The 22,239-nt window shown below is 48.5% G+C and overlaps 1 protein-coding gene and 1 pseudogene across 1 annotated transcript in view; one reads left to right on the top strand and one right to left on the bottom strand.

Moving 5' to 3' along the window:
• Positions 1–22,239, top strand: part of KCNJ6 (potassium inwardly rectifying channel subfamily J member 6) — a 331,426-nt gene that overhangs the window by 285,320 nt on the left and 23,867 nt on the right. The gene's annotated exons all lie outside the window — the stretch shown is intronic.
• On the bottom strand, positions 5,515–7,083 carry LOC133252110 (phytanoyl-CoA hydroxylase interacting protein-like; annotated as a pseudogene).

Raw genomic sequence — 22,239 nt, 5'->3', positions numbered from 1 at the left:
AGTTAGCATGTTAGCTAACTTAGCATATCTTCTGAGTAGAAACATTTATCATTTTGAAGTGATCCTTTCATTTCTTGCAATAACTTTGGCTTTAGTTCACTTTATCACTTATTAATATAACTACCCAAGTGTTCTTTTGGATCCTATTTGCCTAATATACCTATTATTATTTTTTTTCTTCAAACTTTCTGTGCTCTTCTGTTCAAGGAATGCCTCTTTTAAATAGAATTCCACTGAATTCTTTAAAAACTCAGTAGAACCATCTTTGTCTTTTTACTGTAAGGGAATTAGTTGAGTGCTCGAGGTCAGAGGTTAAGAGGGGTTTATGAACTTTGCTGTTCACATACACCTTAAAAAGTTGGGCAAAGTATTAGACCTCTCATATAGCTTTAATTTGACATCTAGCTTGTTTATCATAAGCTAAGTAACTGCAAAAGATCTTTTTGACATATTCTAACTATTGACAATAACTATTAAGTGATTAAATGATTCATTTAAATATATTTCATGAAACATAAATATATAAGAATTCATAAAAATATTCTTCTATAAGAATTCTCATAGAATAAGTATTATTTTTATAAATACATAAACAATGGTGGAGTGAGTATCAATATAGTAACTCAATCCTTTGAACTTCTTTAGAGTCATTTGTTTTAAAAGTTACACATTGATTAATCATCAAAAAATATTTTAAATGATCCATACACTGAGACATGAGTTAAATCTTGTTTTAGTTTTGCTAAAAGTAAACCCTTGGAAACCAGATCCTTACAAAAGGATGTGTTACTCTCACTGAGTCTGAGCTCATACTGCTCATCATAAGACAGTCCAATGAACAAGAGACAAGCTTTCTGCCATAGGGGTGGTGTCATTTGCATATATGAGGTTATTGATATTTCTCCCGGCAATCTTGATTCCAGCTTGTGCTTCCTCCAGCCCAGCATTTCTCATGATGTGCTATGCATATAAGTTAAATAAGCAGGGTGACAATATACAGCCTTGACACACTCCTTTTCCTATTTGGAACCAGTCTGTTGTTCCATGTCCAGTTCTAACTGTTGCTTCCTGACCTGCATACAGGTTTCTCAAGAGGCAGGTCAGGTGCTCTGGTATTCCCATCTCTTGAAGAATTTTCCACAGTTTATTATGATCCACACAGTCAAAGGCTTTGGCATAGTCAATAAAGCAGAAATAGATGTTTTTCTGGAACTCTCTTGCTTTTTCCATGATCCAGCAAATGTTGGCAATTTGATCTCTGTTTCCTCTGCCTTTTCTAAAACCAGCTTGAACATCTGGAAGTTCACGGTTCATATATTGCTGAAGCCTGGCTTGGAGAATTTTGAGCATTACTTTACTAGCTTATGAGATGAGTGCAATTGTGTGGTAGTTTGAGCATTCTTTGGCATTGCCTTTCTTTGGGATTGGAATGAAAACTGACCTTTTCCAGTCCTGTGGCCACTGCTGAGTTTTCCAAATTTGCTGGCATATTGAGTGCAGCACTTTCACAGCATCATCTTTCAGGATTTGGAATAGCTCAACTGGAATCCCATCACCTCCAGTAGCTTTATTTGTAGTGATGCTTCCTGAGGCCCATTTGACTTCACATTCCAGGATGTCTGGCTCTAGGTGAGTGAACACACTCACCGTGATTATCTGGGTCTTGAAGATATTTTTTGTATAGTTCTTCTGTGTAGTCTTGCCACCTCTTCTTAATATCTTCTGCTTCTGTTAGGTCCATACCATTTCTGTCCTTTGTAGCAAAAGCAGTAAAATACAAAAGTTAAAGTAAAAGAAACCAATCCAACATGGAGTCAGATTTGTTCTTCTCTCTTACATTACTAGTCCTTATGAAAGTGCAAGTGTTCACCACTCAGTCGTGTCTGACTCTTTGTGACCCCATGAACCCCATCAAGCTCCTTTGTCCACGGAATGCTCCAGGCAAGAATACTGGAGCAGATTGCCATGCCCTTCTCCAGTGGATCGTCCCAACTCAGGGATCGAAGCTATAGTCAACTACATTCTCTAAGAATTTTACAAGGGTGCTGGAATGGATGAGGTTATCCAAACTATTACCAATAGTATCTAGTGCTTTTAACTAGTATCAAGTTAATTATATGATAATAAAATAATCAAAATTAATTATACCAGTTCCTCTTGTAGTTAGAAGCATCTCTTTTAGCCCATTTTCCAAAAATTTTTAGAAAAATAGAATTAGTCATTTTAATACACCTTTTCAAAGGAAAAGTTGAATAGGGTATTCAGTAATTAAGAGTACTGGAGTGGGGTGCCATTGCCTTCTCCGAAAAAGTTGGCAAAATTTAATGCAAATGTTTCCCCTATAAGTCTGCATAATGTTGAAGAAACTAAAACACTGTCTTACCTCTGATGGATGCTGTGTGTGTATGTATGTGTGTGCTGAGTTGCTGCAGTCATGTCCAGTTCTTTGCAACTCCATGGACAGTAGCCCACCAGGCTCCTCTGTCCATGGGAGTCTCCAGGCAAAAGTACTGGAGTGGGTTGCCATGGCCTCCTCCAGGGGATCTTCCCGACCCAGGGATCAAACCCACACCTCTTACATCTCCTGCATCGGCAGATGGGTTCTTTACCGTGGGCGCCACCTGGGAAGCCCCTCTGATAGATTCTGCTGCTGAAAGTGAAGTCACTCAGTCATGTCCGACTTTGTGCGATCCCATAGACGGCAGCCCACCAGGCTCTGCTGTCCCTGGGATTCTCCAGGCAAGAACACTGGAGTGGGTTGCCATTTCTTTCCATTATCTTCTCTGATAGATGCTGCTTTCTCTCAAAGATGTCACAATGCTGTGCTAGACGTGGACATCCTTTCCTTCTCATCCTTAAAACCAGGCAGATGGTCCACAGACACACCAGCAGAAGACAAGGCTCCCAAGATCAATGGGATGAATTCAGAGAGAGTGGAATTCCCAGTGCCAGGCCGGCGTCAGGAAGCACCTGTTCCAAGGGTGGAGAACACGAAGAGAGGGTGCTCGGGGCCCACTGGGCCCTGGAGCGTGACTTCTCTCACTGCCGGATATTTCTAACACTGAGAAATAGACAAGGCGTGGACTCCTGTGTGTGTATGTGCGTTTGCTCATTGGGTGACAGGAGGCATTACCATCCAAGAGTCTTTGTTTCATCCTCAAGGGGACAATGCATGCTGTGGCCATAGAAGGAGATGAAAGGGGAAAGGTAAATAAAGGGAACTTGATGCTCTGTGTGCTAAGCTGCTCTGCAAGAGTTTGCATGCAGAGCATCACCGCTGAGCTGAAGCACCAATATCCGGCGCTCCTTGCACAGGGCAGGGCTTGCAGACCCAGGGTGGTGCCCGGTTACAAGTGTATGCATCAGCTTTGGTACTTTTTACCACCCCTTCAGGGCCTCAGGAGGTCCTTGCACTCTGGAGCATTGATTGATGCTGGTGAACTGTGGCCATTCTTGGTCAAGTGCAAGGGGATCCATCTCAGAAAATAGGAGGAGCGGGAAAGAGACTGCAGGTGCATGCCAGGCAGATTCGTTCGGGAAAGGCTACCTGGACTATGAGACTCTGCTGTGATGCTGCTCCCCCACTCTCGGCACCCAGTGGACAGAGGAGCCTCACTGGGGGCCCCCTAGCCATCTCCACTTCCCCCCATGAGGCCCTCTGCCTGCCTCTTGGCACTTCCCTTTCCTTCCAACTTCATCTGTACTGATGCCTGCCTTTTTATCCTGTATCCAGCATTTTAAGTATTTCAGAGGGGGATGGTTTTCTGGTTGTTTACACAGCTAGACACAGAAATGCTTGGATAGCTTTACAAAAGGTTTTGAATCTCTTCTGGGTAAGGAAGGCTAAAGAAGCCGGGAGTGCACCAGCTGGAATCCTGAAGTCTCAAACTTGCCCAAGCCTCATCTTGTTCCCACCGCTCCTCGTGGGTCGAGGGTGACTGTGGTCCCAGCACCGGCTTTGGCTGGAGACCACTGGCTCCTGTGAGCCCCCCAGTGAGGAAGCTGAGGGTTTAGCCAGCACCTGCCCCCAGGGAGGCCCCGGGCCCTGGTAAGTACAAGCTTCCCTGCCCTCCAGATGTGTCTCCCATCCTTCTCTGCTCTTCCCCTGGTTTATTCTGCCTCTTTCTCAAGCTTGCCTTATTTCCAGTCTCATCGTCTAGGCTACATCTCAGACTGACCTAGACCCTTACAGCATCTCTAGCAGCTGGGGGGTCACAGAAGACTTGCCCAGGGGTGAGGGGATGGTCCTGGCCCCCCATCCCCACTTTAGAACAAGTTCACTGCTGCCAGTGAGGGGGTCCTGAAAGCTGGAGCTGACTCTTCAAGAGTCATCTGCCCACTCCTGTCACACCTTCTGGGTTCACTTCTGTGACTCCTTTGGGGCCAAGTTCATGGTCAAGAATATGACCTCATAGGCCATTTCTCATGAGGAACAATGTGATCTGACCACGCTACCATTTTCAGGAGCGCCTGGGAAAAGAAAACACCCAGGGATTGCCTGGAACTCTTCTTGAAGCTCCTCCTGTGGCTCTGAGAATTTCTGAGAACCAAGTTTTAACCAACGAGCCCTGACAAAGCAGGGATGCATTTGAGGCTGGGAAACTGGATCAAAATACATCTCCTTTGGGAAAAAAAAAAAAAAGAGTGCGGAGTATTCCCAACTCAATTTCCAGCTAATGTAAACAGTGGAAACAGGTTACTCACTTGAGGAGCGAGAGCAAGGAATTTGATGTTTTAAGTGTGCGAGCCAGCATCTCTATAGAGAGACTTAATGTCTGGGGGGAGGCAGAATGCAAAGAGGGTCGCTCTGAGGACTGGAGGGTCCAGGTGAGCCCCAGGTTCTGTCACTATCCGGATGGATCACCAGGGTCAAGCGGTCACTGCCTCTGTTTCCCCGTCTGGCACAGAAGGAGTGGGGGCCCCTCTGAGGCTCCTTGCACCCCTAATGAGTCAGAATTCTGTGCCACAGATAATTCCTTTGGCCTAAACACTTTGGCCACCTGATGTGAAGAGCTGACTCATTTGAAAAGACCCTGATGCTGGGAAAGATTGAGGGCGGGAGGAGAAGGGGACGACAGAGGATGAGATGGTTGGATGGCATCACCAACTCAATGGACATGGGTTTGGGTGGACTCCGGGAGTTGGTGATGGACAGGGAGGCCTGGAGTGCTGTGGTCCATGGGGTCTCAAAGAGTCAGACACGACTGAGCAACTGAACAATAACATCAGCAAAAGCAGCCCTTCCCCTCCATGAGTCCTGCCGCTGGGGTCTGCATTGCCTTGGGAATGAGCACAGTATGGGAGTACATTTTCTCTTTCCACTCATTCTGTAGACAAGGCAAAAAAGAAAACCCGTCACCACTCCTCTCCCCATATCTGCAACGCTTTTCAAACCATCAGAAAGTTGCACACAAACATCACTTCCCCCTGCTTGCTGCAACATTTTAGCAACTGAGAAGCTCTTCTCAAATGTTCTGCACTTGGAGAAGGCAATGGCACCCCACTCTAGTACTCTTTTTTTTTTTTCTATTATATTTATTATGTTGAAACACAGTAGTTGTTTCCTGTTAGCTAATATAAATAACATAAATAACACTGTCAAACAACAAGTTGGAAGTGCTGACAATTCTAGGCTTCAAGGTTTAACTCATGCTGCAATTACACTTTTTCATGCGGTTTGGAGTTATCCCAATATTTGTTCAGTAGATTAAAATGAGAGCATATTTAAACACCATTTATAAGCCATTATTTTGTATTTTACTAAAGCAGTTTATATAATAGTTTGGTTATGTTTGGCATAAAGGAAAAATAAAACCATTGCAGCATCTCGGCAAGAGGGTGTCAGAAACAACTTAGGACAGCTCATCTCTCACAGTAGGGGGAAGGGTAGGGAACAGGGAACACTACAACCGCTCGGAAATCTGAGAAGTGGTGGCTCGCTCTTGGTGACAGTGGCATGTGCATGCTTCAGTGGAAAACATCTGGGTGACGAAAATGGACAACAGAGGATCAGGGCTCCTACGGGAAGAAAGGGGGACTGAGAATAAGAAAAGTGGGCATTAACGTCCAACACTAATATTACAGGTTTTGCAGCTGGGATCTTTCTTTGCATTTGCAGTAGATAAACTCATGAGCTGATGACCAGTGATTTCTGCCACGGTGCCTAGAGAAAGATCCACGGGGTCAGTGTAAATGACTTCTAAAATGACATCCTGGGCATGGTGGTAAACCAGCGTCCCATCTTCTTCTCTGCAGGTCAGAAATTTATTATCCTGGGAATTTAGTTGAGGAAGGCGCTGCTTACAAAATTCATCTCCTGGTGATCCCACAGGAGCAATGACCAGAATCACATAATGATAAGCAGTGTACATACAGTAGAAGTCCCCAAAGTATAAGTTAGTATTGGGGTTAAAAAGTTTTTCTGCTGCAATCTCAAACCTGTATCTTCCATAAGGCGAATCCTGGGGTGGCTTCCCAGTATTGAATTCAGTGCTGCAGCTAAAGAAGATGCCTTCTAATTTTCCACTGATAGGAGGGCCATGGCTGCCACTGTTATCCTTGACAGGGGCTGCACAGCATTCCCATGATGTTCTCGAATGTAGTCAAAATATTCTTTGTGCTGGTTACGATAAAAAACAGAAAATTTGAGCATCCGTCCTGCAATCACTTCGGCCTTCTCCAACAGTTGTGTTAGATGAACTTTTGAATAGGCTGCTGTGCAGAATTCTATAATTTCACTCCATTCAGACACAACATAATCACCATCAACTTGTTTTGAGGCAGTCTGCACGCTACTGTATACTCAGTTCTTGGGCTCAAAAACCAGTGTCCACGGACAGTCATCGGCAAGGGAACAGCTTTTGCCACCAGTTTTGTTGGAACATCCTTGTGTTTAAATTTATTGGAGTTCTTGTTCTCTTTCTTATTGAGGTCAATGAAATAGTGTGTAATGCGGTCCTTTGACTTTGAATCCATTTCCCATGAGATCTTGAATGAGTCGCAGGTGATGTTGCTTATTTTGATGTGGCGTGGCACAGGAAGTTCCTCCATCTCTGCTATGCCACTGTCCCGTGATTTGTTCCCTAAGGACTTCTTTGGTTATGCTGCCTACAGCAGTGGTTCTCCAAGTGTGGTATCTCCCACTCTAGTACTCTTGCCTGGAAAATCCATGGATGGAGGAGCCTGGTGGGCTGCAGTCCATGGGGTTGCGAAGAGTCAGACACCACTGAGCGACTTCACTTTCACTTTTCACTTTCATGCATTGGAGAAGGAAATGGCAGCCCACTCCAGTGTTCTTGCCTGGAGAATCCCAGGAGCAGGGGAGCCTGGTGGGCTGCCGTCTATGGGGTCTCACAGAGTCGGACATGACTGAAGCAACTTAGCAGCAGCAGCAGCAGATATTGTAGGACCCACGTTAAATGGCTGTGCAGCGGCAGAAACTTGATAGAGACCCTCGCACACGTGCAAAGACATTTCCAAGGGATCTTGGCTTTCTCATCCAGACTAAATTGCAATGTCATGCATGTCTTTAGGGTCCAAATGCTTCCATCCCTCCCTTGAATTCACTGTGTGTTCCCACCGTATGCTTGTGATGCCCTGATCTCACTTTTATTTTCCTCTTAATCTCTAAAATGAACATCTCCACCAGGCCGTGGCTGGTGTGAAATCAGTTCAATGGGCCCTGACTGCACATGGTCCCATGGCCCCCCTCTGCCCCCACCACACTCAAAGCAGTTCTGTTCCATGTGTGATCAAGTGATCAGTAAAGATTTACAGAAGCAGGAAACTTGTTTTAGGATAAAAATACCCAAGTTAGAAAAATGAGTCTCAGAGCGCAAGTCCAGCCCGGCCACGGTGTGATCCACTTGGACGGCCAGCAGACCTGAGTTCAAAGCCTCCACTCCAAACTGAAACACACACATCCCCACATGTAAAACAGAGCCAGTGAGAACTTGTTGTATAACTCAGGGAACTCAAACCTGGTGCTTGGTGACAACCTAGAGGGGTGGGGTGGGAGGTGGGAGGGAGGCTCAGGAGGGAGGGGACATATGTACACCTGTGGCTGACTCATACTGATGTATAGCAGAAATTAACACAATACTGCAAAGCGATTATCCTCCAATTAAAAATGTTATATATATATTTTTTTTTTTAATTTTCCACCTACCGCTTCACCAGCTCATGAGACAACCATGGGAAAGACACTGTCAGAGAAACAGATCCCCAGAAGAATGAGGGTCACAGGACTTCATGTTTTAGGGACTTTTCCGATCAGGGGGTGGTCCAGACGGGTCGTTCTTGAGAAATCACCGTTTTATTTAACTGTCTTTTCACGATGACCTCACTTAACTATCTTTTCACCAAAAATGATCTGGAAAAACTGGAGAAGCAGGAAATTAGGGGAGGCCCTCTGGTTCACTGTGGTCCCCTGATAAACCCTCACCTGTGGACAGGGTCCCTTTAGAGGAAGGAGAAAAGAAGAAGCAAGGGACGAGGCCCTGACATCCCCATGGAGCTTGGGTGGCTCTTCTGCTGTGGACAGAGAGGAGGGGCTCTTTCGGGGGATGGCGGCAGAACACCCCCATCTCAGAACCACCCCGCACCGGAAGTGCCCCTCTGGGCCCCCTGGCTGCACCCCACCCCAGGCCCACCTCTAAAGCTCCCAGGGCCAGGGCAGGAACATAGATGAGGCGCCAGGGCGCACATGTCTTCTCTGTGGCCCCAGCCCCCAGCTCGTCCAGGGGGCCCTTGGGGCTGTGTGGGTTCACCCTGGTGGATACGCCCAAGCCTACCCATAGCCCCTCAGGCCCAGGGCACCCACACAGCCAATTCTGTGACTCGGGCCAGCTTGGGCCTTGAAAGAGGATGGGGAGGGTGTTCCCAGGTCCCAGATGCCCGGGATCAGCAAGGCCAGCGCAGGTCCCGGGGCTGTTTGTGTACTTGGTCACTCAGTCATGTCCCTCCAGAGAAAGATCTGGAAACATCACGCTTCATCGTCCTATTGGTGTCGGGGTTTGCTCGATGCCTTATTATTCTCTGAACATTTCCAAATACCCTTTGATGCCTGATATTTGAAGAGTCGCTCTTCTCTTCAAAGAGAAAAGTGTTACTGGCTCAGTCGTGTCTGACTCTTTGTGACCCCATGGACTGTAGCCCACCAGGCCCCTCTGTCCATGGGGATTCTCCAGGCAAGAATCCTGGAGTGGGTTGCCTGCCTTCCTCCATGATATCTTCCCAACCCAGGGATAGAACTCAGGTCTCCCGCATCACAGGCAGATACTTAACTGTCTGAGCCACCAGGGAAGACCAAGAATACTGGAGTGGGTAGCCTGCAGAGGCCTGGTATTCATGGAGCCTTGCAAAAGATCAGAAGTTCTCTTCAGGTTCCCTGGTTGAGGAATGAGGGTGGAGGTACAAAAACATGTTTACTAAATGCATGGACTTATGCCTAGTTGAGGAACTAAGACTCACACTCATTTTTTCAAAGGAAAAAGAACAGACAGAATATGAAGACCCTAGCCAGTAGTACAGACCATAAATGAATCAGAATTCCTGAGAATAAAGCTAGCCAGGCTGCTCAGAAAGGCCTCCTTATGGCATTGGATGGGACTTTGACAGGCAGAGGAGGAGCAAGAATGTTCCAGAAGGGAGGACTGGCACGAAGGTGTGGAGGTTGCCCCCCAACCCCACCCCAGTTGCTATCTTTGTGGAGAGCTTACCACAGGTCGGGTAAAATCCACGACATACCTTGTATAATACCAGATAACGAAGCTGTAAAAGAAGGAGGCTCAGACAGATGCAGTAACTTTCCCCAAGCCACAGAGCGAGGGAGATGCAGACCGAGGTAGCTGACTCCCAACAATGACCCTGGGCTGCCTCCTTCCATGCAGCCCCACCTTGCAGGGGGCAGGTAGCTCAGAGAGGACCGGAGGGAGCTGGCCCAGCCCTCTGGGTCAGCCTCCAGTGGGGCCAGGCTTCCCTGAGGGCCGGGCAGGACGGAAGCCGCAGCGTGGTGCACTGCCTTTCCAGAGTGCAGACCCAGCGGACAGGCTGCTTTCAGAGCTGGAACGGGCGTTTCTTGGTTATTTCACAAATGGGAACAGCCTTTTGTGTGTCAAGTCCAAAAAGAGATAAATAGACACGTCTCTCCCTCTTGCAGTGCCACTGATCTTGGTAAGATTTTTGTGCTTTCCCTAGAGGTTTGAGACGGCTGAAATAGTCTCTGGGGGCAGAGAGAGAAGCCAAGCAAGCTACTGGGTTGTCTCCCTGACCCCGGGAGGGTCTTCCTTCCACTTGTTCTGTTAGAGTAACACCACCACTCCGGGAGCTGGTAATGGACAGGGAGGCCTGGCGTGCTGCAGTCCATGGGGTCGCAAAGAGTCGGACACGACTGAGCGACTGAACTGAACTGAAGCGCTTTTGTGAAATACAAACTTCTTATCAAATCACTGAATCAGTGAGGTGCAGGCTAGATTGTTAATAAAGTCTTAAAATTATATTTAAAGAACTGCCAGCGAAAATGCAGATTCAAACTAATAATGGAAAAATGCAGTGATAGTTCAGAGTCCATTAAACATTTAACTAAAAAAGTGAAGTGACTTTTTTCCAAACATGTAACCAAGGTTTTATGTGTTCAGTCGCTCAGTCATGTCCAACTCTTTGCGACCCCATGGATGGTAGCCCACCATGCTCCTCTGTCCATGGGAATTCTCCAAGCAAGAACACTGGCGTGGGTTGCTGTGCCCTCCTCCAGGGGGTCTTCCTGACCCTGGGATCAAACTCTCATCTCTTACATCTCCTGCACTGGCAGGCGGATTCTTCACCACTGGCCTCAATAAAGCAGGTGAAAAGTAAGGCCATCCTAAACCTACTCCCCCTCTTCATTTAAAAGCAGAGCTGGTTTTGCCATACATTGACATGAATCAGCCACGGGTGTCCATGTGTCTCCATTCTGAACCCCTCTCCCACCTCCCTCCCCATCCCATCCCTCTGGGTCATCCCAGTGCACCGGCTTTGAGGGCCCTGTTCATGCATCGAACTTGGACTGGTCATCTATTTCCCAATATTGCAAAGTTATTAGCCTCCAATTAAAATAAATTAATTTTTTAAAAAAGCAGAGCTGGGAATGGAGGTGAGTGCAGAAAGAGGGTACTGTGTCCAACACACACCTGTCGAACTGCGTAGACTCTCCACGGACTAAAGCCATCCAGCAAAGAGCTGAGAAAGCAATTATGGCTAATGAGAGGCAGGCAGGTGGGTTCCCTGGAGTCTGGAAAGGATGGAGCCCGTCTGTGCATCGCAGCTGGAACCCAGGCTGGGGCAGGAGGATCCCCAGTTGCATGTCCTGAGCCCTCGCCCACACTCTCTGCCTGAATCCTCTGAGCCCGCGTGCAGATCAGCACAAACTCACCTCCACTCTAGACATGGGGGTCCATTCCTTGATGTCAGTCTCACCATGTTGTTTCCCTCTTCCATCCATCCACTGATGAATTGAGCACCTGCTCTTTGCAAGGACGGGGTCAATACTGTGTGAGACAGAAAGCCTACTGGTGAGTCGGGCAGGGGAAGGCTGAGACCAATATGCAAATAGGTATGGTTCAAACAGGAAAGGCCGGACGCTCGGGGCCCCAGCTCAAGCTTCTGCACTCTGGGCCTTGACTGGCACGAATTACTAGGGGTGCTCTTCCTCTTGCCTTGTCTCCACTCCCTGCTTAGTTCTGAAAAGTTCCAGCTGACACCATTCTACTCAAACATTTTGCTTTGGGGTTGTTGTTCTTGTTTTTTCATAATTTTATTTATTTATTTATTTTTGGCTCTTCGTTGCTGTGTGCAGGCTTTTCTCTAGTTACAGGGAGCGGGGGCTACTCTCTACCTGCAGTGAGCAGGCTTCTCAAGGCAGCAGCTTCTCCCGTTGAGGAACCCGGGCTCTAGGGCACAGGCCTTTGGCAGTGGCATCACATAGTCTCAATAGTTGTAGCTCCTGGGCTTAGTTGCTCAGCAGTACGTGCTGATCTTCCCAGATCAGGGACTGAGCCTGTGTCTCCTGCACTGGCACGCAGTCTTTGCCCCTGAGCTCCCAGGAAAGCCCAACACTTTGCTTTTTAAAGTTGGTTTTCCACTATATGTTGTGGTCCGGGCGCAGGTTGGAAAAGAATTTCCAGACATGGGACAGAATGGGAGAGCAATAAAGTTTCTTAGAATGGGAGATGCTGTTAGAACAGCTCAAGGGAAAACTGACATTGAACAGGGGTCCTTAGTCCACTTTTATACCCAGGATACAAGGAGTGGGATAGGGGTCTTGCAGGTCGTTTGCTGATTGGATGAGGCATGTACACTGGATGTGGGAAGAGTAGGGCAAACACCTTCTCCCTGTGGGGTAGGAGGGGAGACGGGTTATACTGCTCAGGAGGCCCTGAAATCCGTGAATAGTTACAACATGGGTGGGGGGTGGAGGACGATCAGGGTCTGGTTTTTCTGTTCCTGCATTCCAAGACCCTCCTTGGTTTTATCTGCTCTTTAGACCTTGGGTCACCACACTACACATTTTCTGATTAATTCAGATCACGTTGTAAGTTATTCCTTTCACATGTTTTGTTATATACTCATGTGATCAGTATTTTCACAGCGAAGGAGTCCTTAGGAAGTGCTGTGAGTTGTACCGTGAGATACGGGGCCTCTGTGAACCGAGAGGTACCCCCAAAACCCACGGCCACCAAGGCTGCATGATTGAAGCAGGGCTGCATCACCCATGAAGGGCTCGGCAGGGGCGTGTAGAAGATGCTCACGGCATCTCATTGATGCCACGTGGCCACCTTCTATTCAGTGATGCAGAATAAATGCAGGGGACACAAATGTGGCTAAATCAGAATCCAGGCTGCTTCATCTGGAAACAGCCCCTTCCAAAACATCAGCAAGGGGCAGCCCCACCAACAGCGACCTCCGATTCAGGACTGCGTCTCTGCGGATGGTACAGACAGACAGCCCCTAGCAAAGGGCTGCAGTCATCCCACAGCCTCGCACCTTGGAAACCCTCATTTCCCATTGTTCTCGTCATGCAATCATCACAGAGGGCTTTTGCAACCTACAAAAAAATTCCTCTCTAGGTCTCCTTCAATTTCTCATCCTATATTCCTTAACAACTTCTACTGAGCTGTACAGTTGCAGTGAATTCTGTGGAACAAGATGGAACAATTAGCGGAAGCTGAGGTGGGAGGTGGCTGCCAGAGGGTAAGAGCCATCCCATCTTCCTCCTGGAAATCTAAGCGCTAGGAGGCCTTGGCTCAACACTTCTCAGGTCTCTTCTACCACAGCTCATGGACGTTTTAATTGCAAAAATTAAATAGAAGTCAAGAGGAGAAAAAAGAGACACACAGTTGTTTTAATATTCCCAGTTCTTTAAAAAAAAACTTTTTTTTGTAACCCCTATATAATAAATCCAATAGAATGTGGCTGAGAAATTACAAGAAACAGGGAAGGTAGTTGGTTTTCACCATCTTGTCGGGCTGAGAAAGGTCCCTGACATCTACAGTCCAGGACTCAGCACAATGAAACTGAGACCCTCTAGTCTAAAATCGAGTTTGCTGGGCTCAGCAGTAAAGAATCCGCCTGCAAAGCAGGAGATTCAGAAGAGCCATGTTCGATCCCTGAGTCAGGACAATCCCCTGGAGGAGGCAACCCACTCCAGTATTCTTACCTGGAGAATCCCACTGACAGAGGAGCCTGACAGGCTACCGTCCACAGGGTCGCAGAGAGTCGGACACGACTGAAGCGACTGAGCACACTCACACATATTCTAAGAGCAGTCATGGTAAATGTGCACCGACTGACAATCTGGTTAGGAGAAAATGCTAAAGGAATGAAGTTAGGGTACCCAGAAAGGAAAATAAGCCTCTTCTGGTTTTCACCTCCTAATTTAAAGATTGGCCAGATGACATTCATCCCTTTGAGGCCATGGACCAGTTCTCCAGGTGAGTCCCCACCTTGTGTGTGCTTGAGCACTTCCCAGAGGAAAGGCTGGCCGGCTTGCCACCCACCCTCTGGCTCCCCTGAGGACCACCCTAAGAGCTCCTCAAGCAGCTGACGGAGGTCTGAGCAAGGAATCGGCTACTTGCCAGACTGCAGCCCCAAACTCTGCACACAGAGCATCCTGGCCTCGGCTGTGCCAGCCTCCAGCTTCTCAGCAAACCTCTTCCCCTGTGAGCCCTTCCAATCCTTGTTCCCTGAATCCTGGCTCCTCTGGGGAGCATTTTAATTCTGGAAACAGAATGGCAGAGGTCACGCTCAAAGCTGCCTCCCCTGCAAGCTCCTGACATATCCCTCCTAGGACCATCTCAAGATCCCCCCCAGGACCGTCTCAAGATCCCCTCCAGGACCGTCTCAAGATCCCCCCCAGGACTGTCTCAAGATCCTCCCCAGGACCATCTCAATATTCCCCCAGGACTGTCTCAAGATCCTCCCAGGACCGTATCAAGATCCCCCAGGACCATCTCAAGATCCCCCCAGGATTGTCTCAAGAGCACCTGTGGGGGCCACTGCCCTGTCCTGGCTGCTCCAGGCCAGGAGGGCCTCCAAGCAGAGTCAGAGCAGCCTCAGATATCACCCACGACCTCTGACCCCTGGCGCTGGCTCAGACCTCCTGTCCCAGTCTGAGGTCCAGGAAACACAATTACTGTGATCAGTGCTGTCACTTCCTCACTGGCTACATCATCAACCAAGCCACGGACCCCATCCTGTTTTCTCCAGAGGTAAACTCTTTTTAGAGTGTATCCATAGAAAAGTTAAGATCTGATCAGGCGAACAGATCAGGGGTATGTGTGCTCGGTCACTCAGTCGTGTCCAGCTCTTTGCGATCCCATGCACCATAGCCTGCCAGACTCCTCTGTCCACATACAGGTGTGGGTAGCCGTTCCCTGCTCCAGGGGATCTTCCCCATCCAGGGATCAAACCTATGCCTCCTGTGTCTCCTGCATTGCAGGTGGGGTCTTTACCTCTGAGCCACCAGGGAGACCCAATAGACCAAGTGATGATTGCAAAGATGACTCACTGCATATCCCAGGAAGAGGGGGCATGCCACGTCAGAAGGGGGTGCGTATGGGTACCACTAGAATTGACCAGGGAGAGGGAAACTGTAGCAAAAGCTTTTATTGTGATTTCCATGGGAGTGTGGACCTTAATAAAGAAAAAAAAAAGAAAGAAAGAATCATGTGTTTTATCGGCAAAATGATTTTATTTGGGAAGAGCAGAAAATTGTGATTCGGGATGAGCAAACTGTGGTGAAGCACACGCAAGTCCAGAGAACAGAGGAGGGGGGTTGAAAGGAGGAGACTGGGGAGGGTGTGGGGTCGGTCACTGGCAGTGGGTGGCTTGCATTGCGGGGTCAAAGGGAAACCTTGCTTCCTGCCGAGTCTGTAAGTCTCAGGGCTTCCTGACTCCATTCTGAAGGAGGTTTCCTTTATCCATGTTTATAGAAGGAGGGCAAGGCAGGCCCCAGATGGGCCAGTCTGGATAATCTCAGTGGACTCTGGGCATAGAAGCCATCCCTGATTGTCTGGTACGGGGCCCTCGGGAGTGATGAGGGCTGGTGAGCAAGGACCTGAGAGCGTGAAAGTCTCATAGAGGAGGTGGTCAGGGGCAGGGGCTCTGAACCCGTCAGTATGCATTTTAAATCACTCTCACTGGCAAGCAGTTCACTACTGATGGACAGGGCTTTGCAAAACCTGGGAGGGACAGTCCCTCCAGAATCACCAAGACCCCAAAGGTCGAAGAGTCAGGGCATAGAAAATAAAAGACACAGTTCACACATTAACTCAGAACCCAGCCACGAAGCAGCCACAGTGTTCTGCCCCTCCAGCCAGCCCTGAGCCTGAAAGCAGACACACCCCTTAGCCAGGTCTTTATACCTAACAGAACACTCTTAAGAAGACTCCCCCCGCGCAAAAAAAAAAAAAAAAAAAAAACACAAAGGATCCGAGGAAATGAGATGAAAAGAATCACCAGTACATCAAGGATACACCTAGCATCACATAACAGCCTGGACTTAATAGGCGGTGCCCTCGGCTTGGAACACGTTAAGAGCTCAGCGCTGGGCTAGAGATCCGAGTCTTATTCCATCTGATAGAAGACTTGTCTTCCTCCCACTGCGACAGAGGAGGGGCACCCCCTCCCTTCAATCTTGACCCAGGCGCACAGTCTCCACCACACTGGGTAAGGGCCACTGTCACTGGGAGCCGGAGCTGACTACAGACACACACCATGACCCAGCATCTCAGCACCTGCTGTTCCTGACTCCTGGGAACTCTGCTCAGCATCTCCAGGGGCACCGGCCAGAACATCCCGGCCTCAGTGAGATGAGATGGCAGAGATTAGCCCGAGGAGGAACACAGTGTCGTTGTTCGGGTCCTTCTTGCCTTAAAAGGCAGAGCCAAGGAAATGATGAGGCTCCCAGAACACAGGATCACGCCAGGATAACATTAGCCAGAAGAGGTGGATAGAAACCGATGGGACGGTTCTCTCACTGCCCGGAGCTCAGGCAGGCTAGAACCCAGACACCAGGCGGGGATTCAGGGCCAATGGATGGAGCATGGTGAGGGTTTACCTGGCCACACCAAGTTGCCGTTCCCTCCTTAGAAATATTTGATACTCCCTTAACATCAAAACCCTGTACTTGCAACATCAGACCCTCCTGGATTACGTCCCTCGCCATAAATGGTTTGGAATGAACAATGTGGAGATCAGATGATCTATGTACTTGGAATCAAGACTTGAACGTGAATTTAGCCTCAGCAGCCTCTCCTTTCTAACGAGTTGACGCATGTTTATGGGGATGTGTTCACTTAGAAGGCTTGCCTCACATGCCACACACCAAACCAAATTTTCCATGTGTTGGGAAAGAATCCAGATTTGAAGAAAGGACGCAGGATGGAATCGTGTAAGAAGCGACCTAAGTTCGTTCACGGTTCACTGTCAGTCAAAGAAAGAGGAAATTCCAACAGATCATAAGAACAGCACTGGATTTGTAAGTCAGGCTGTAAAGGGTGTTTTTTGTTTTAAAAATCTATTGCTTATGGTTTTAAAAAAGCCCTTTAGGATCTGTTCTGTTATTTTTAAAGAAAAACACCTGCTTTCTCGGCGTTTCTCATGCCCCACGCTCGCCACTTCTTCTATGGTCCAGCCCTTGCCCTCCCCCAGGAGGACGGGCACCTTTGAATCTTTCAGAAAATTGACTTTGAGGGAAGGAGGGAGGGCAGGAAGTGTGGCTATTGTTTTGCAGGCATGCCCTTAACCTTAAGAAGAATTTCAAACATGCGCAAAGCATTTCCTTTCTTTCCTTCTTTGTTGTTGAGCTATGATTGACAACGCAGCACTGTGGAAGAAGTTTAAGGCACGTGACCTGACTTACGTGTCTTGTGAAATAATATTACCACAATAGGTTTAGTTAATGTCCATCATCTCTTACAGATACCAAAAATAGAAAGAAAACTTTTTTCTTCATAATGAGCTCTTAGGATCTATTAATTCGGAAATCTACCCTATGGTGACATTAACTATCCTCATCCTATCCTACCTTACAACCCTGGGACTTATTTCTCTTATAACTGGAAGGTTGTAACTTTGTACCATCTTCCACCCACGCCCCACTCCCCCACCTCTGAAAACCACAAATCTGATCTCTTTTTTCGATGAGTTTGGTGGCTCCTGTTTTTCTTTAATTCCACCGTAAGTGAGATCATGCAGTGTTTTTTTGTCTCCAGGCATTTCCTTTTGACAGGTTATTAACAAGGCAGAAGACAGACCGGTCCTCTGAGAACATGCAAGGTGCATCTCTGCAAATTGATGAGATGTGCCTCCTGAGGTGCAAAATTAATGAAAAACATAAACAATTAGGGAAAGGCAATAAAAGTGAACGATGGTCAGGCCAGGCTCAAGCTACACATAGTTTTTCAGGGAAGGGGCTCCAATTTCTGTGCATTCCTGAAACATCAGACAGATTCACAGAGCTAAAGGAGAATGAGGAGGTCGCCATGTTCTGCTCCTTTCTTGCACATGAATCATCCCACTACTAAAATTGATTGAGGGTTGTACACACGCCTCTCACAGGCAGAGACAAACCTCAGGTTGGGCAACTGAAAGTCGTTTTGATAGGTGTCCCTGGCTTTGTGCATACATGCATGCTAAGTCACTTCAGGCATATCCAACTCTTCTGCGGCCCTACGGACTGCAGCCCTCCAGGCTCCACTGTCCATGGGATTCTCCAGGCAAGAATACTGGCATGGGTTGCCATGCCCTCCTCCAGGGGATCTTAGTGACCCAGGAATTGAGACTCCTTCTCCCACGTCTCCTACATTGGCAAGTTCGTCACCACTAGCCACCTGGGAAGCCCACTGGCTTTGCACTCTTGGCCAAATCAAATGCAAATTAGTTGATATTCTCTGTCTCTAGTAACAGTGTCACCTCTTCACTTTCAGCTTTCTAAACAACTACTCAGGTGCAAATATGTGACAAGGGGCGCTCTAGAGACCCAGGTCACCACCCACTGGGACGGCAACAATATCCACAAGATGCCAGAAGAAGCCTTTGTTGACGTGTCTAGTTCTCGTTGGTAGCACCTCAGCCCGGAGAAGGAAATGGCAACCCGCTCCAGTGCTCTTGCCTGGAGAATCCCAGGGACCGGGGAGCCTGGTGGGCTGCCGTCTGTGGGGTCACACAGAGTCGGACACGACTGAAGTGACTTAGCAGCAGCAGCAGCAGCACCTTAGCCCAGAGCTGGTTTGCAAGTGACAGATGGAAATGTCAAGGCGCGTGGGTTCTGCTGCCCTGCAAGCCCTCTGGCCCCGTCGTCAGGGCCCAGCTAGGTCCAGGCAGCCCGGTCCAGAAGCTTCCCAGAGGGAGCCCCTCGGCCATTAACCCTTGGGCACACTCCCTGGGCTGCTCATTTTAGCTCTGACTGTATGAGCCTCCCACTACCCGCTGTGTTTTCCCCAGGTGAAAGCATTCCCTTTGCAGCTGAAGTTAGCACTGGAAGGGTTCTCAGTGAGAGAAACGCTGGGTACATGCTGTCATTTCTCTCGTTTCTTCAGTTCCCCAGCTCTTTACAGGACACTCACCGTGTCCCACTCCAGGCATGGTTCCAGAAACATAAAACAGGGACGGTCCATGCTGTCACTGCATTTACATTCTATCAGGGAATACAGGCTGTTTTAGCAAGAATTGCAGTGAGCGTCGCAAAGCGTGGGTATGATGGGTGAGAGTGACAGGGAGACCTAACTCAAGGCCGGGTTCAGGAAGGCCCCCCTGGAGGAGGCGATAGGACCCCTGAGATCATTCGCAAGCCAGCCACGTGAGAGGAGGGTGGGGGTCAGGGAAGGGGAGCAAAGACCCGGAGAGACTGCTGGGAGGGTCAGGGGAGCGATTATATTCCAGGAGTGAAGGGGAGACATTGACAGCCTCTAGGCAGTATTCTTGCCTGGAGAATCCCATGGACAGAGGAGGCTAGCGGACGACAATCCACAGGGTCAACAAAGAGTCAGACACGACTGAAGTGCATGAAGCCCACAGGCATGCACAAGTGGGACACAGATATGATCAGATCTGCTTTGTTCCAAGGTCACTCTGTTGGCAGGAGGAGACAGAGGCTGAAGGTGAGAGTTGCTGCTGGAGATGACCTGGGTCAGGATGGTGGCCAGGAGGGGATGGAGCAGCAGGGAATCCCAGCAATTCCCTGGTGGCTCAGCTGGCAAAGAACCCGCCTGCAGTGCGGGAGACCTGGGTTCAGTCCCTCAGTCAGGAAGATCCCCTGGAGGAGGGCATAGGAACCCACTCCAGTATTCTTGCCTGGAGAATCCCATGGACAGGGGAGCCTGGTGGGTTGCAGTCCGTGGGGTCACAAAGAGTAGGATACAACTGAGGGACTAAGCACGGCATCAACCAGAGGTGTTCAGGAAGTGGACGCTAAGGGGAGGGGAGGAGAGAATTCTGTCCGGGTGATGGTCCCGGTGCCTGGAATCAAACAGCTGGGGCAAGGGGCAGGCTTAGAGGAAAAATGATCCTTCCTGCAGGCGTTCCATCAGGGACATTGAATGAGACACCACCGGGAAGATGCCCAGTGGGCAGGTGAATGCCTGGGTCAGATCAGCTGGAGGGCCAGCTGGAGGTGTGAAAGCCAGCAGCACGTGGAACCACATGAGTGAGTGAGACCGTCCGGGAGAGGGTGTGGACAGAGGACATCGAAGCCCCAGGCCACCCTCCTGATGGCCGTGAGGACCTAGGAGCTGGCTGGCCGAGCCGCTGCAGGGCCACTCCAATGGGCCACACACGGCAGGAGCTCTAGGAGCCCTGAATTGATTTTCACAAGACAAGATCACCTGCCTGCCTGTTGCCTGCCCGCAGCAGTGGTTCCGCCTGAGTTTGGGGCTTTACAGAAAGCTAGGTGGGGGGACGAGGTCACCGTGTAGCATTGCCACAGCGTTTTGCTTATTTATTGGGCTGCGTCGGGTCTTAGTTTCAGCATGCGGGACCTTCCTCGCTGCCCTCAGACTCTCTAGCTGCAGTGCGCAGGCTTAGTTGTTCCGCTGTGGCTTGTGGGATCTTAGTTCCCCAACCAGGGACCCAGCTCATGTCCCCTGCATTGCAAGGTGGATTCTTAACCACTTGCCCGTCAGGGAAGCCCCTCGCCTCCACACTTTTAACTCTGGATTGTCACAAAAACACTATTGGCAGTGGTTCATGAAGGTTTCAGTCCTTTCAAAACCACAGTACCTGCTTTCAACACCAAAGAATCAATGAATTGGACAAGAGCCCACAGATCCATAGAAATGGCCTGTATGTACATCCTTTTGGGCTTCCCAGATGGCTCAGTGGGTAAAGAATCTGCCTGCAATGCAGGTCACTTGGGTTCCATCCCTGGGTCAGAAAGATCCTTTGGAGAAGGAAATAGTAACCCACTCCAGTATTCTTGCCTAGAGAATCCCCACAGACAGAGAAGCCTGGTGGGCTACAGTCCATAGGGTCGCAAAGAGTCAGACATGGCTACAGCGACTGGGCACTCACACAAGCATCCATCCTTTACCAGTCAAAAAGATCCTACATTTCTCTGAACCCCACCCTCATATGTCTATATTGTTCTAATTATCAAACTCAAAACTTGGAAGTCTGATTTTACTAGAATCTTCAAGTAAGTTGAAATAGGATGCTTATGTTCAACTGTGCGAAGAGTCCTAGAATCACCTAAGCTTTCCTAAGCTTTGTAATCTTGCCAGAAAGCATCCTCAGGCTCATAGACTCTGCTTTTCCCCCTCCAAGACGAAGGCACTTAAGTTATAAATGTCAGTTTTTGTTTTATTTGAGAAGGAGGCGTTCTAAGAATTTTAAGCCAACTGTTAAAAATACATTCAAGGAGAGTTTATAATTTTATAGACGCAACACTCAGGAAGCAGAGAGAGAACTGACTTTTCTCTGCAACTGAAATTAACTCCTCTTAAGCTCCCTTTTTGTTTCCTTGAAGGAAAAAAGAAACCTTAAATTTGCCAGTTAAAAGGTAACAATCACTTCCCACTTTAAAGGTGGATAATTTGTATCTAAGCTGTCACTCGAGATGCTCCCCTCCTCCACTCTAGCAGGGCTGTATGTGCACTGGTTCATGATTGTGGACTCACTTCTGTCCATCACTTGATACAATGGTCTTTAAATTCATCCTGCACGAACCACTAAATGAACCGCCTGCGCCTTCTGGAACCAGTGACCGTGCCTAAGAAAATGGATTGTATTAACAAGCTTAAGCCAAGGGGGACCCCAAAATTCATGGGCTGTCGTGGTGGGGTACACCTAATAAAACTCTGAGCCCTTTTAGGAAGGGGGAATATGAGCCACAAATAGTCACGACAAATTCATGATTACCTTCCTGTCTCACTCCATCTTGTTTCTCCGATTAACTCACTCTCCCGCTCTCTACAGAAAATTTCAAATCTTCCCCCACCCACATCCTAGGAACTTCAAGACAGAACTCCCCGTATCACAAATTCATCAGGACCAACACCCAGAACAGTGAGGACAGAAGGGCCCCTTCACCTTCAGATCCCAGCTTTATCCATCTCTCAGAATCGGAAGTTCACTGATTACTTCTTCTTCCAACTTAAACCGAGCCCTACCCACTCAAAGCCTTTCCCATCAGTATTTGAATGCAGTCAGGTATCCCACGTCTTCAAGAAATTACTCAATTCCATGTCCCTGGCCAACAACTGCCTT

The sequence above is a fragment of the Bos javanicus genome, chromosome 1 (genome assembly GCF_032452875.1).
Source record: "Bos javanicus breed banteng chromosome 1, ARS-OSU_banteng_1.0, whole genome shotgun sequence".
NCBI classification, from domain to species: domain Eukaryota; kingdom Metazoa; phylum Chordata; class Mammalia; order Artiodactyla; family Bovidae; genus Bos; species Bos javanicus.
Note: the sequence above shows the minus strand (reverse complement) of the source record. Positions and strands in the feature narration are given on the sequence as shown.